The following is a 14,810-nucleotide window of genomic DNA, read 5'->3' on the forward strand; positions in this document are numbered from 1 at the left end:
GTGTCAGGGAGTGTAATACTGGGGTGATCACCTCACATGACAGATGATAGGAGCACATTCACCTCAGACATCGTGTACCAGTGTAGTATCAGCTCCTACATCATATATGGGATCAATATTACCTCATGTATCCGCCATGTTCCCTCATGTGTCTGCAGTGTCAGGGAGTGTAATACTGGGGTGATCACCTCACATTACAGATGATCGGAGCACATTCACCTCAGACATCATGCACTAGTGTAGTATCAGCTCCTACATTATGTATGGGATCAATATTACCTCATGTATCCGCCATGTTCCCTCATGTGTCTGCAGTGTCAGGGAGTGCAATACTGGGGTGATCACCTCACATTACAGATGATCGGAGCACATTGTCGGGATCCCTCAGATTACTCTTTCATCTGAAGGACCGATGTTCTTAGGTGTGAAGCACCATATGTCTCTAATCAATTGCTCCGTCGAGAAGGCAGATTTTAAGGGATTCAGAAAGATAATTGGAGGGATCCAATGGCTGGGTATCCTTAAAGACAAAAATGTCCAGGAAGGATGGGAAATCTTGAAAAATGAAATTCTCAAAGCACAGTTGTTAACAATTCCGAAAAGAGGGAAGAATAGGAAGCATTTAAGGAAACCAGGATGGGTGAACACAGAACTTAAGCACATGCTAAAAAGGAAGAAAAAAATGTTTATAAAATGGAAAGAGGGAGGCATATCTAAAGAAGAATATAATGCTGTCTGCAGAATCTGCAGGGCACAAATCAGATTATCTAAAGCTGAAAATGAATTGAGGCTTGCAAGAGATGTCAAAAGCAATAATAAAGGATTTTGGGGATATGTCAAAAGTAAAAGAAAAGTCAAAGATGCTATAGGATTTTTACAGGATGAAAATGATGAAATGGTAAGACAGGATGTTGAGAAGGCTGAACTTTTAAATTCCTATTTCGCATCTGTTTTCTCTCAGAAAGGAAATGTAACACCAACTGTTATTCACTGTCCTATTAAGGGAATAGAAGAATCCAGGATATCTATAAACAGAAAGATAGTGAGGAAACACTTAGCTAACCTAAATGAATTCAAGTCTCCAGGTCCAGATGAATTACACCCCAGAGTACTGAAGGAGATAGCAGAAGAAATTTCTGAACCACTCTCCATAATCTTTGAAAATTCTTGGAGAACAGGAGAAGTGCCAGAAGACTGGAGAAGAGCAAATGTTGTTCCTATCTTCAAAAAGGGGAAGAAGGTGGACCCAGGCAACTATAGGCCGGTGAGTCTGACTTCTATACCAGGAAAGATCTTTGAACAAATTATTAAACAACATGTAAGTCAATACCTGGATAAGAATGAAGTGATCAAACAGAGTCAGCATGGGTTTGTAACTAATAAGTCATGTCAGACTAACTTAATTTCCTTCTATGACGGTATCACTGATTGGGTGGATCAAGGAAATGCTGTAGATATAGTATATCTTGACTTCAGCAAAGCATTTGACAAAGTCTCTCATAAAATCCTTATTGAAAAAATGACTAAGTATGGAATGGACAAGGCAACTGTTAGGTGGATTCATAGCTGGCTTAGTGATCGGACCCAAAGAGTGGTCGTAAATGGCTGCACATCCAGTTGGAAGAATGTCTCAAGTGGGGTACCACAGGGCTCTGTCCTGGGCCCTGTATTGTTCAACATCTTTATCAATGATTTAGATGAAGGAATTGAGGGTAAACTGATTAAATTTGCTGATGACACAAAGCTAGGAGGGATAGCTAATACTAAAGAAGAGAGAGAGAGGATTCAAAAAGATTTAAATAAACTGGAGAAGTGGGCAGTAACTAACAGAATGGTTTTTAACAGGGAGAAATGCAAAGTACTACATCTGGGCAATAAAAATGAAAAAAGCATATATAGAATGGGAGGAATAGGGCTAAGTGACAGCACATGTGAAAAAGACTTGGGTATACTAATAGATCACAGACTGAATATGAGTCAACAGTGTGATGCAGCAGCAAAAAAGGCAAATGCAGTTCTAGGATGTATTAACAGAAGCATACAGTCTAGATCACGTGAAGTCATTATTTCCCTCTACTCCTCTTTGGTCAGACCTCATCTGGAATATTGTGTCCAGTTTTGGGCACCACATTTTAAAAAAGACATCAACAAACTGGAGCAAGTTCAGAAAAGAGCGACCAGAATGGTGACCGGTCTGCAAACCCTGTCTTATGAGGAAAGGTTGCAGGATTTGGGAATGTTTAGTTTGCAAAAGAGAAGACTGAGAGGAGACTTAATTGCTGTCTACAAATATCTAAAGGGCTGTCACATTGTAGAAGGATCAACTTTATTCTCATTTGCACAAGGAAAGACTAGAAGCAATGGGATGAAACTGAATGGGAGGAGACACAGATTAGATATTAGAAAAAACTTTTTGACAGTTAGAGTGATCAATGAGTGGAACAGGCTGCCACGAGAAGTGGTGAGTTCTCCTTCAATGGAAGTCTTCAAACAGAGGCTGGACAGACATCTGACTGGGATGATTTAGCGAATCCTGCTTTGAGCAGGGGGTTGGACCAGATGGCCCAGGAGGTCCCTTCCAACTCTACGATTCTATGATTCTATGATAAGGATAACACAGACACGGCTGTATAATACCACTCGGGATGCCTCTCAAGACGCCTCTGGCTTATCAGTTAGGCTTCCGTCTTTTATAGTAAAGAATGTAAACATTTTACAGACATGCGCAGTACAAATGATTTTACAACTTGTTTTCGACAAAGAAAGTCATTTAGGCGAAAAAGCAGAGGTATTTGACCTTGGTTCACAAGGGAGATGTCTGAGACATCTCCTCGAAGAACAGATAAGGTTTTAAACAAGAGAATGCAACATAGACAGAACTCAATTTAACTCCTTCAGTTCCTATCATTCCCCCCTTTGACATCTTCATTTTCCACAATCTGGAACACTGGATCCTGCAACAACAGCGGATAGTGGCTCGTTCACCAGGTACTATCCCAGGCCGACGGGTTGCCCAAGGGAGACAGGTCTTCTACCTTCTCCATCCCCCAGATACTGAAGCCACGTCCATCATTGCAAGAGTATGCTCCTTCATGCCAGAAATGAGATGTCAATCTAGGACTCAAAGGAATAATAGTTAAATTCTTGTTGTTTACAGTCAAACTTCCTTATCTATTTCTACATCTTTTCTTGCATACAGAGATACACCAAAAAACAAGTTTCAATAGCGCATATATTACGAAGATACAAACAACAATACGTAATAGACTTAGTATAATCCCAGCTATCCAGCCTCCAATACCCTTAAACCAATTAGCTGGATTAAGAAAGGAGAATGTATCTGACCACCAACTATCCTTAGTACGATCATTGTCTTTATTGTACTGATCTCTAAGTTTTTGAACATCCTCTATTTTTGATCTTAACTTTAAACTACTGTTGGGATCTATATAATGACAGCAAGCTGGTCCGATGACTTGACACATACCTCCTTGCGCTGCAGTTAAATAATCTAATACTATGGTATGCTGATTAGTGACTATAATAAGCTGATTTTGGACAGCAACGGTGGTGTTCAATATATCCAATATATCCCATATTTGGTCATCTAAGTAATGTGTAGCCCTGACTAATTTATCCCACATTTGAGTAATCATAGGATAAATAAAAATAGAGCTGACAATTTTATTGGCCACACTCATCTGCACTATATGTGGTCTCCCAGAGAGGCGAGGTGTATTGTCAGCAGCTCTTTTGTACAACGTGTGTTTAGGTATGCTCTGAGTATTCAACTGGTCATTCGGAATAACAAAGGTAGCTGGAGTCAAACGACCCAGAGTACAAGCACCTTTTACCCCTACTGGCAACCATTTATATGCATTGTCTCCACATATCCAGTACATGTCACTAGGTAGGTCCCATAGGGCTGAATGTTGTAATACCAGTCTATGAACTAAATCTATGAACGCAGATACATTCTGAAGCATACACCAATTTGGAAGTTGTCCTAAAGGGCTACAATACCCTACATCGGGATTTCCACAGGTGGGAGTTCCTTTCTCATATCCAGATGACTCGTTGCAAGGTATATTACCTGAAATATTAAAACAAGTTTCATTATTGCCCTGGGGAAATAAATTGGAATACTCCCAGGACGTGTTATGCAACCTTCTTTCTAGCAGTATTGGTTTGAAGGCATCAGTAGAGTGGGAAGTTACATTAAAACTGACTTGTAGACCATACATTGGAATTTGCCCCAGGTAGGTTAATCGAGTTCTATTCCTGGGTACCCAAGCCCCCCCTTTATATGCCAGATATTGAAGGTATGTATTACTTCCTGAAAGATTACCCTGCCACCAAGGGTATCCTACCCATCCCACAATAGGTATTCCAACAGTTGTGTTCCATAACTTCACATTATTTGTGGCATTATTAGCAAGTGTATCAGAACAACTGGTCCAGGCAAATAATTCCTCGGGTGGCATAGGAATAACAAGGAACGGAATACTAGTGGCTGATACTGGTGAATGTGTGCAGATCCAGCAAATGATTTGACCAATCATTCAGTAATTTTTCATGATGTTGTATAAACTTATTATTCAAGGACATTGGAGAATTTAGATTGTCCCACGCAGCTACCATTATTACAGATAATGCAACAAAACCAAACCAAAACATTATGCACTCTTATGCTTTGTTAATTCCTGTGGCTAGTTTGCAATGTGATGCGTGGATCCAGGTTGGTCGTCCTTCCAACTTAACAGAAGTAGGCGTTGTTAGGAGTACTTGGTAAGGTCCTTGATATCGGGATTCAAGGGTCTTTCTGGAGTGTTTCTTGACATATACGTAATCACCAGGTTGTAGACAGTGAGTTCCTTCCACACTATCTGGATCTGGAATGGAAGAGAAAACTAGAGAATGCATTTGAGGTAAATGCTTTTGCAACTGGATTACATAACTTGTCAAATTATCCACATTGAGTGTTAAGACCTGTGGGTAGTACAACCCTGTGTTCGGTGGTCTTCCAAACAGTATCTCGAAGGGTGACAGTTTAGTTTTCCCCGTGGGTGTGTACCTTACTGAGAATAATGTTAATGGGAGACACTCTGGCCATGGTCTATGGGTCTGCTCCATGGTTTTCTGTATTTTCAATTTTAGTGTCCCGTTCATTCTCTCTACCTTCCCTGAACTCTGTGGGTGGTAGGGTGTATGAAATGCTTGTTCTACACCTATCATTTGCATTACATTTTGCATTACCTCAGCAGTAAAGTGTGTACCTCTGTCTGATTCAATTGTTTCAGGGACACCGAATCGTGGTATTAGTTCCATCATCAGTTTCTTTGCAGTAGCTCGAGCTGTAGCCGTTTTCACCGGGTAGGCCTCTGGCCATCCAGAGAAGAGATCTACACATACTAGGATATTTGCATACACTCCTACCTTGGTAGCTGTATGTCGTCAATCTGCCGTCTCTGAAACGGGTAGAGAGGCCTAGGTGTCGCTTTCTTAGGGACTTTTACTGTTTTACCTGGGTTGTGCTGTGCACAGATGAGGCATGATTGTACAAGTTTCGCGGCTGCGCAACTGAAGCCAGGAGCGATCCAGAAGGCATCTACCATGGCACACATGTGACTTTTTGAGGTGTGATTGGGGCCATGTGCTGCTTGCGCCATGATTGGGAACAGGGACTTTGGTGGGCACATTTTATCCTTATTCTCCCATACTCCATTTGAGTTCAGCTCAGCTCCCAGTCTCCCTCGGTGTACCTTCTCTGTTTGGGCAGCCTTTTGCTGGAGGGATTTCAGGACATCTAGACCCAATGTGGTTGGAATACGCTGACTCCCCGCCACCGTCCACTGCTCTCTCTAGGCCGCCTTGTGCTATTTTAGCAGCCTCGTTCGCCCTTCTATTGCCCTCTACCTCCACGGAGCCACCTTTGTGTGTGCTTTTACCTTGACAATGCCAACCTGGACTGGTAACATCAATGCCTCCATCAATTGTTTCACCAGCTCTGCATTTTTAATGGGCTTCGAATCTGTGAAAATATTAGCGACTTTACCTGCAGCGGCTCTACACGCCTCAGTGAGTGCCTTCAACTCTGCCTCCTGCGCCGACATGTGAGGAGAGAGTGGTTCCGCTCGGATTACCTCATGTGAGGATACTACTGCATATCCACTGTAGAATCATCCATCCTGGTGGTATCTGGGGCCATCTACAAAAAAGAAACTCAAAGTATGCATTAGGAACAGGTTTTTCATGAATGTGTGCAAACCCAACTGTCTCCTGACTCATCAGTTCTATGCAGACATGTTCATGCGTCATGTCAAAGTACCAATATGTGACGAACAGCCCACCGCCGTTCGTCCACTTACGGGCGACACTAACGGGAGTCCCGCTGCCACCAAAACGCGACGGACAGCGGACCCTGTGTCACCACTATGTCACAGTCCCACCACTGACACGGGTGTATCAGCGGACGGAGGGGCGTGACACAATGCCGGCACACGGCTATCACAGGCGCAGTGGGGCTTATCTTAGTTATCCCAACACTGGCACCATGTGACCAAAAATATCCAGCAAGCTAATCTCGCTCTACAATTTGCCGCAGGGGGAGTTTAATTTGGATGCCCCACCACTGCTATCAATCTTCCAAGTACTGCGGGGATTTATGTATATCCCACTTTCTCAGTTCCACTTTGGAACTCGCAGCTCTCCGGCGCCCCCCTTACCCTCAGGTCAGTCAGGGAACTGCACCTAGGATAATTAGTCGCCGGACGGGCTGCCTGTTGTGAACCGGCAATTAGGCTTCTGCAGTAAGGGAATTATCAATGCTGTGGCTGAAGCCCCTTACTCAGCAATATAAGACCCTTCTAGACTGCCAGCAAGCCGTAATAGCCGTACACAACGCGCTGCCACCAGTCACGGTTACTTAATTCACAGTGTTAAATTAAGAGGGTCCGTGGCAAACCCCTTGAATTAGTAGCGATTATCTATCAAAGGCGTATAGTTCGATTCTTAGAGCATGGAGACAGATCTAAATAATTTCATTTATTTTCCGAAAGAGGACAGTGATTACAGATAAAAGTTGCTATAAAATTGAGACATAAAATATGTACAGTACAGGTATAAAATAAAAGTGGAGAAAACAAAGAGATTACACTCACAGTTCCATATTGTTCCTTAGGCAGACCATGCGGCTAAGGTGGGTGGAGGCGGAGCTGCACTTCTCCGCTCATTGGGGTCCTTCTAGCACGACGGCTTGAGCTGTCTGCATTGTGATTGCTATAAGTGTGTGCTAGAAGTGTGAAGATTAATTTAAGAATTAAAACCAGAAGGATGTATACAGACTGCGCCCTGCTACCTGCCACCATCGCACTCTAACAAGCATCTCTATTCTTCCGACAGGTATGTCCATCCACCCAGCTCTCCTGCTCTCCTGCTGTCTGTCTATGAAGGACACACAGTGCGTCACCCAGCTTTGCACATAGACTTGCCTCTGCACCTAGCATTCACATGGTATGTCCATCCACCCAGCTCTCCTGCTCTCCTGCTGTCTGTCTATGAAGGACACACAGTGCGTCACCCAGCTTTGCACATAGACTTGCCTCTACACCTAGCATTCACATGGTATGTCCATCCACCCAGCTCTCCTGCTCTCCTGCTGTCTGTCTATGAAGGACACACAGTGCGTCACCCAGCTTTGCACATAGACTTGCCTCTGCACCTAGCATTCACATGGTATGTCCATCCACCCAGCTCTCCTGCTCTCCTGCTGTCTGTCTATGAAGGACACACAGTGCGTCACCCAGCTTTGCACATAGACTTGCCTCTGCACCTAGCATTCACATGGTATGTCCATCCACCCAGCTCTCCTGCTCTCCTGCTGTCTGTCTATGAAGGACACACAGTGCGTCACCCAGCTTTGCACATAGACTTGCCTCTGCACCTAGCATTCACATGGTATGCCTTTCAGCTAACCCCAGCTTACCCCAGTGTTATTTATGACCTTGTTTACTCTGGCTTGATCATATACATCTGGTCCACTCTTAATTGTCTGGCCAAGATGAGCAGGGACCACTCCTCTCTGCTTCACACCTGACTGCACTTAGTTGTACATATATTGCAGAGTACAAGTCTGCATAGACTTCAGTCTGCATTGTGATTGCTATAAGTGTGTGCTAGAAGTGTGAAGATTAATTTAAGAATTAAAACCAGAAGGATGTATACAGACTGTGCCCTGCTACCTGCCACCATCGCACTCTAACAAGCATCTCTATTCTTCCGACAGGTATGTCCATCCACCCAGCTCTCCTGCTCTCCTGCTGTCTGTCTATGAAGGACACACAGTGCGTCACCCAGCTTTGCACATAGACTTGCCTCTGCACCTAGCATTCACATGGTATGTCCATCCACCCAGCTCTCCTGCTCTCCTGCTGTCTGTCTATGAAGGACACACAGTGCGTCACCCAGCTTTGCACATAGACTTGCCTCTGCACCTAGCATTCACATGGTATGTCCATCCACCCAGCTCTCCTGCTCTCCTGCTGTCTGTCTATGAAGGACACACAGTGCGTCACCCAGCTTTGCACATAGACTTGCCTCTGCACCTAGCATTCACATGGTATGCCTTTCAGCTAACCCCAGCTTACCCCAGTGTTATTTATGACCTTGTTTACTCTGGCTTGATCATATACATCTGGTCCACTCTTAATTGTCTGGCCAAGATGAGCAGGGACCACTCCTCTCTGCTTCACACCTGACTGCACTTAGTTGTACATATATTGCAGAGTACAAGTCTGCATAGACTTCAGTCTGCATTGTGATTGCTATAAGTGTGTGCTAGAAGTGTGAAGATTAATTTAAGAATTAAAACCAGAAGGATGTATACAGACTGTGCCCTGCTACCTGCCACCATCGCACTCTAACAAGCATCTCTATTCTTCCGACAGGTATGTCCATCCACCCAGCTCTCCTGCTCTCCTGCTGTCTGTCTATGAAGGACACACAGTGCGTCACCCAGCTTTGCACATAGACTTGCCTCTGCACCTAGCATTCACATGGTATGTCCATCCACCCAGCTCTCCTGCTCTCCTGCTGTCTGTCTATGAAGGACACACAGTGCGTCACCCAGCTTTGCACATAGACTTGCCTCTGCACCTAGCATTCACATGGTATGCCTTTCAGCTAACCCCAGCTTACCCCAGTGTTATTTATGACCTTGTTTACTCTGGCTTGATCATATACATCTGGTCCACTCTTAATTGTCTGGCCAAGATGAGCAGGGACCACTCCTCTCTGCTTCACACCTGACTGCACTTAGTTGTACATATATTGCAGAGTACAAGTCTGCATAGACTTCAGTCTGCATTGTGATTGCTATAAGTGTGTGCTAGAAGTGTGAAGATTAATTTAAGAATTAAAACCAGAAGGATGTATACAGACTGTGCCCTGCTACCTGCCACCATCGCACTCTAACAAGCATCTCTATTCTTCCGACAGGTATGTCCATCCACCCAGCTCTCCTGCTCTCCTGCTGTCTGTCTATGAAGGACACACAGTGCGTCACCCAGCTTTGCACATAGACTTGCCTCTACACCTAGCATTCACATGGTATGTCCATCCACCCAGCTCTCCTGCTCTCCTGCTGTCTGTCTATGAAGGACACACAGTGCGTCACCCAGCTTTGCACATAGACTTGCCTCTGCACCTAGCATTCACATGGTATGCCTTTCAGCTAACCCCAGCTTACCCCAGTGTTATTTATGACCTTGTTTACTCTGGCTTGATCATATACATCTGGTCCACTCTTAATTGTCTGGCCAAGATGAGCAGGGACCACTCCTCTCTGCTTCACACCTGACTGCACTTAGTTGTACATATATTGCAGAGTACAAGTCTGCATAGACTTCAGTCTGCATTGTGATTGCTATAAGTGTGTGCTAGAAGTGTGAAGATTAATTTAAGAATTAAAACCAGAATTGAACCAGAAGGGAACTGAAGGTAACTGGACACAGTCACTGTAAACAATGTCTCTGTTTGTTTTCACTTTCACCCCAATAATCCTTCACTTTCTGCTAATTCCCCTAATCCCTACTCCTAGTAAGGAACTGTTCATCTCTTCTTCAATCCTCCCCATCCACCTCACCTCCGCCTCAAAACTGTTCCTTAACATACAATCCTCTGTCTCCAAACACAGACAGCCCCCTCATGCCCTCTCCTGCCCCCACCTGGTAACACTTTCTCTGCTCCTTCTCACTGCTGGTGATATCTCTCCAAATCCTGGTCCTCCTCACCACATTCCCACAGTCATTTCTACCTCCCATCCACGCTCTATCACAACCTTCCGTAACCTCTCCAACCTTATACCCATTCACCCAGCCCCCGCTTCCCCAGTCCCACTAACAGGAGCTCTGTGGAACGCTCGCTCTGTCTGCAACAAGCTTTCCTACATCCATGATCTTTTTGTTACTACCAAACTCTCCTTCCTCGCCATCACCGAAACCTGGCTCACCCCTTCTGACACAGCCTCTCCTGCTGCACTTTCGTATGGCAGCTTCCACCTTTCTCACACCCCCCGCCCCAGCAGCAAACATGGTGGAGGAGTTGGTTTTCTCCTGTCAGATACCTGCTCCTTCACCCCAATCCCACTGCCACCCTCTGTTACCCTCCCTTCCTTTGAGGTGCACTCTGTGCGCATCTACTCCCCCTCCAACCTCCAACTGGCTGTCATCTACCGCCCCCCAGGTCCAGCCACCACCTTCTTTGACCACTTCACCACCTGGTTACTTCATTTCCTTTCCGCGGACATCCCTACTATCATCATGGGCGACTTCAACATCCCCATTGACACTTCCCTCTCAGCTGCCACTAAACTTCTATCTCTCACTTCCTCCTTCGGCCTCACTCAATGGTCTTCTACAGCCACCCACAAAGATGGCCACACACTGGACCTCATCTTCACCCGCCTCTGCTCCCTATCTAACCTCTCTAACTCACCTCTTCCTCTCTCTGACCACAACCTGCTCACATTCTCTTCCCTCTTCACTCCATGTCTACAATCCCCACCCCACAAACTTTCACACCCTCGCAGGAATCTTAAACACCTTGACCTACACTCATTCTCCGAATCCCTCCTCCCTCTTACAGATATAAGTTCCTTACACAATGCGGATGACGCTGCCGCTCTATATAACACCACAATAGCTGTAGCTTTGGAATCCGCTGCCCCACTTACACATACCAAAACTCGCAAAATCAACAGACAGCCCTGGCACACCAGCCTGACCAAAGAGCTGAGGCGAGCTTCCAGGGCTGCTGAGCGCAGATGGAAAAGATCCCACTCCAACGAGCATTTCATCGCATTCAAACAGTCCCTCACTACTTTCAAGACCACACTCGCCACAGCTAAACAAACCTACTTCTCATCTCTCATATCCTCCCTGTCTCACAACCCTAAACAGTTATTCAACACCTTCAATTCTCTCCTCCGCCCCCCAGCACCTCCTCCCTCCCCACTCATCTCAGCTGAAGACTTTGCCTCATTTTTCAAGCAGAAAATTGATAACATCAGGGACAGTTTTGGTCAACAACCCCCAGAGCCCTTCCTCCCGACTTCCCAGCCCTCCACCTTCAAAACCAACTTCTCCACCATTACAGAAGATCGACTCTCCACTCTACTCTCAAGATCACATCTCACCACCTGTGCACTCGACCCGATCCCATCCCACTTCATCCCAAACCTCACCACAGTCTTCATCCCAACCCTAACCCATCTCTTCAACCTATCACTAACAACTGGTGTTTTCCCCTCAAGCTTTAAACATGCCTCCATCACACCTATCCTCAAAAAGCCCTCTCTTGACCCATCCTCTGTATCTAGCTATCGCCCTATATCACTTCTCCCATACGCCTCCAAGCTACTGGAACAACACGTCTACCTTGAACTGTCCTCCCATCTCTCTTCTTGCTCCCTCTTCGACCGCTTACAATCTGGCTTCCGGTCACACCACTCCACTGAAACTGCCCTTACTAAGGTCACCAATGACCTCTTAACTGCCAAGAGCAAGCGACACTACTCTGTCCTCCTCCTCCTGGACCTGTCGGCTGCCTTTGACACAGTGGACCATTCCCTATTATTACAGACCCTCTCATCCCTCGGCATCACAGACTTGGCCCTCTCCTGGATCTCATCATACCTAACAGACCGGACATTCAGCGTCTCCCACTCACACACCACCTCCTCACCTCGCCCCCTATCTGTCGGAGTCCCACAAGGTTCAGTCCTAGGGCCCCTGCTGTTCTCTATTTACACCTTTGGCCTGGGACAGCTCATAGAATCTCATGGCTTTCAGTATCATCTTTATGCTGATGACACACAGATCTACATCTCTGGACCAGATATCACCTCCCTACTAACCAGAATCCCTCAATGTCTGTCCACTATTTCATCCTTCTTCTCCACTAGATATCTGAAACTCAACATGGACAAAACAGAATTCATCATCTTTCCCCCATCTCACGTGACCCCCCCTACGAACCTATCAATTACAGTAAATGACTGCCCACTCTCCCCAGTCCCACAAGCTCGCTGCCTCGGAGTAATCCTTGATGCTGATCTCTCCTTCAAACCACATATCCAAACCCTTTCCACTTCCTGCCGACTTCAACTCAAAAATATTTCACGCATCCGTTCATTCCTCACCCAAGAATCTGCAAAAACCCTAGTCCATGCCCTCATCATCTCTCGCCTTGACTACTGCAACCTCATGCTCTGCGGCCTCCCCTCAAACACTCTCGCACCCCTCCAATCTATTCTAAACTCTGCTGCCCGACTAATCCACCTGTCCCCCCGCTATTCCCCAGCTTCTCCCCTCTGTCAATCCCTTCACTGGCTCCCAATTGCCCAGAGACTCCATTACAAAACCCTAACCATGACATACAAAGCCATCCACAACTTGTCTCCTCCATACATCTGTGACCTCGTCTCCCGGTACTTTCCTGCACGCAACCTCCGATCCTCACAAGATCTCCTTCTCTACTCCCCTCTTATCTCCTCTTCCCACAATCGCATACAAGATTTCTCTCGCGCATCACCTACTCTTGAACTCTCTACCACAACATATCAGACTCTCACCTACCATCGAAACCTTCAAAAAGAGCCTGAAGACCCACCTCTTCCGACAAGCCTATAACCTGCAGTAACCACCGATCGACCAAACCGCTGCACGACCAGCTCTACCCTCGCCTACTGTATTATCACCCATCCCTTGAAGATTGTGAGCCCTCGCGGGCAGGGTCCTCTCTCCTCCTGTACCAGTTATGACTTGTATTGTTTAAGATTATTGTACTTGTTTTTATGTATACCCCCCTCACATGTAAAGCGCCATGGAATAAATGGCGCTATAACAATAAATAATAATAATAATAATAATAATAATAATCCTTCCTCACTTGCCAATACGGTCACCAATTCCCCCTTTTCTGAATCCACAGGCAGGAGGGTGGCTGGATTCAGAACGTTACATCTTTTGAGGAGTGACATACTCAGGAATTAGTAGAGCACACTCAAGTCGGAGCTGTCTGGCCATAGACAGATGTTTTGGTTGAACTTGTAGGAGTATGGCATGGATCGTCAGTGTCATCTCACATGCCTTTCCTATTACGTCTCCACTTTGTTCCTTGTGCTCCAGCATACATGACAGGTCGTTTTATTGTCCTTGTTTGCTCAATTTCTTTAGCTACCTTAAGGAGGTCTTTCGGATCTACATGTCTCCATTCAGGTCTGGCTGTCTGTACTGCGTCTCGTAAGTCTTTGTTCATACCGTCAATGAATGCATTCACCAGTATTCTAACATCAAGTGGGTTTATGCAAATGTACCCCATGTCTGCCCATTTCAGCTGTAACCGTCCAAGGTATATCTCTACTCTCTCTCCTCTTTGCTGTGTCACATTAGTCAGGAGTACAGACTGCTCTGATTGTTCCACTGCAGCCCATTGTCTTAGTGACTAACAGTACGTCTCCACAGATCGTGCAGATTTATCATCCATGCCCCAAGCCTGATTCTTTGTCACATCTGTGTGTCTTAATTATATGATCTAGTGCGTCACCTGCCTTTAAACTCATCAACCTCTCTAGGTCTGCCCAGGTACACTTATATGTCTGCTGTACTTCCTTTATGTGTCTGTAAAACGGGAATGGTTGGTCTTCAGGGGCAGGCAGCTGCTTCAGCAAAGCTAGCTGGTCAGAGGGGCTCCAGGGATAATGCACCTGTATCTTTCTTATTCTAGTCACACTTCTAGGTCCTGATGGGGTTGGCCGTCTGATGTCTACTGTCAGCTTACTCCTCAAGGGCCAATGTCCCCACTACCCACTATCCACACTATTATGTCAGCTTCTTATGATCTTGTCTGGATAAGATTTAGTGCAATTCTCTTAGGTCAGTAGCACAGGTCACACAAGTAGCTATTCAGTCTGGGTTTGTCTGAGTCTGACCACAGTGTTTACAAGTCCATCTGTTTTGTCTGGGTCTCTGGTTACACTTTGTCAATCAAACATTCATAATACACCTTCCACACTGCTGCACATTCTCAAGCATCATTTATTCACTTGCTCTTTTCTTCCCTTGTCTGTGCCTTTTTGTACATCCAAACATTCACACTCTGGTATTTTTGCCTTTTTCAATATTTGTCCCACTTGTTTTACTGCTTCCTTCCTTCTCTGTCTCTTGTAATTTGACACAATTTGCTATACAAATCAATCACACAACTAGAAGCAGGTTCAAACACATTAATGACCAAGCAATCACTTACAATTC

General features: G+C 45.4%; 1 protein-coding gene and 1 long non-coding RNA gene across 2 annotated transcripts in view; both read right to left on the minus strand.

Moving 5' to 3' along the window:
• The window catches only part of LOC141076753 (tyrosinase-like), a 189,825-nt gene that overhangs the window by 113,773 nt on the left and 61,242 nt on the right, over window positions 1–14,810 (minus strand). The gene's annotated exons all lie outside the window — the stretch shown is intronic.
• On the minus strand, window positions 2,632–5,318 carry LOC141076755 (uncharacterized). The gene is made up of 2 exons (XR_012227518.1): window positions 5,277–5,318; window positions 2,632–4,892 (listed from the first exon to the last, which is right to left on the minus strand). It is a non-coding gene; the product is annotated as an uncharacterized lncRNA (long non-coding RNA).

This window comes from Dendrobates tinctorius, unplaced genomic scaffold (genome assembly GCF_039654945.1).
Source record: "Dendrobates tinctorius isolate UK_male_01 unplaced genomic scaffold, ASM3965494v1 ptg000423l, whole genome shotgun sequence".
Taxonomy (NCBI): Eukaryota; Metazoa; Chordata; class Amphibia; order Anura; family Dendrobatidae; genus Dendrobates; species Dendrobates tinctorius.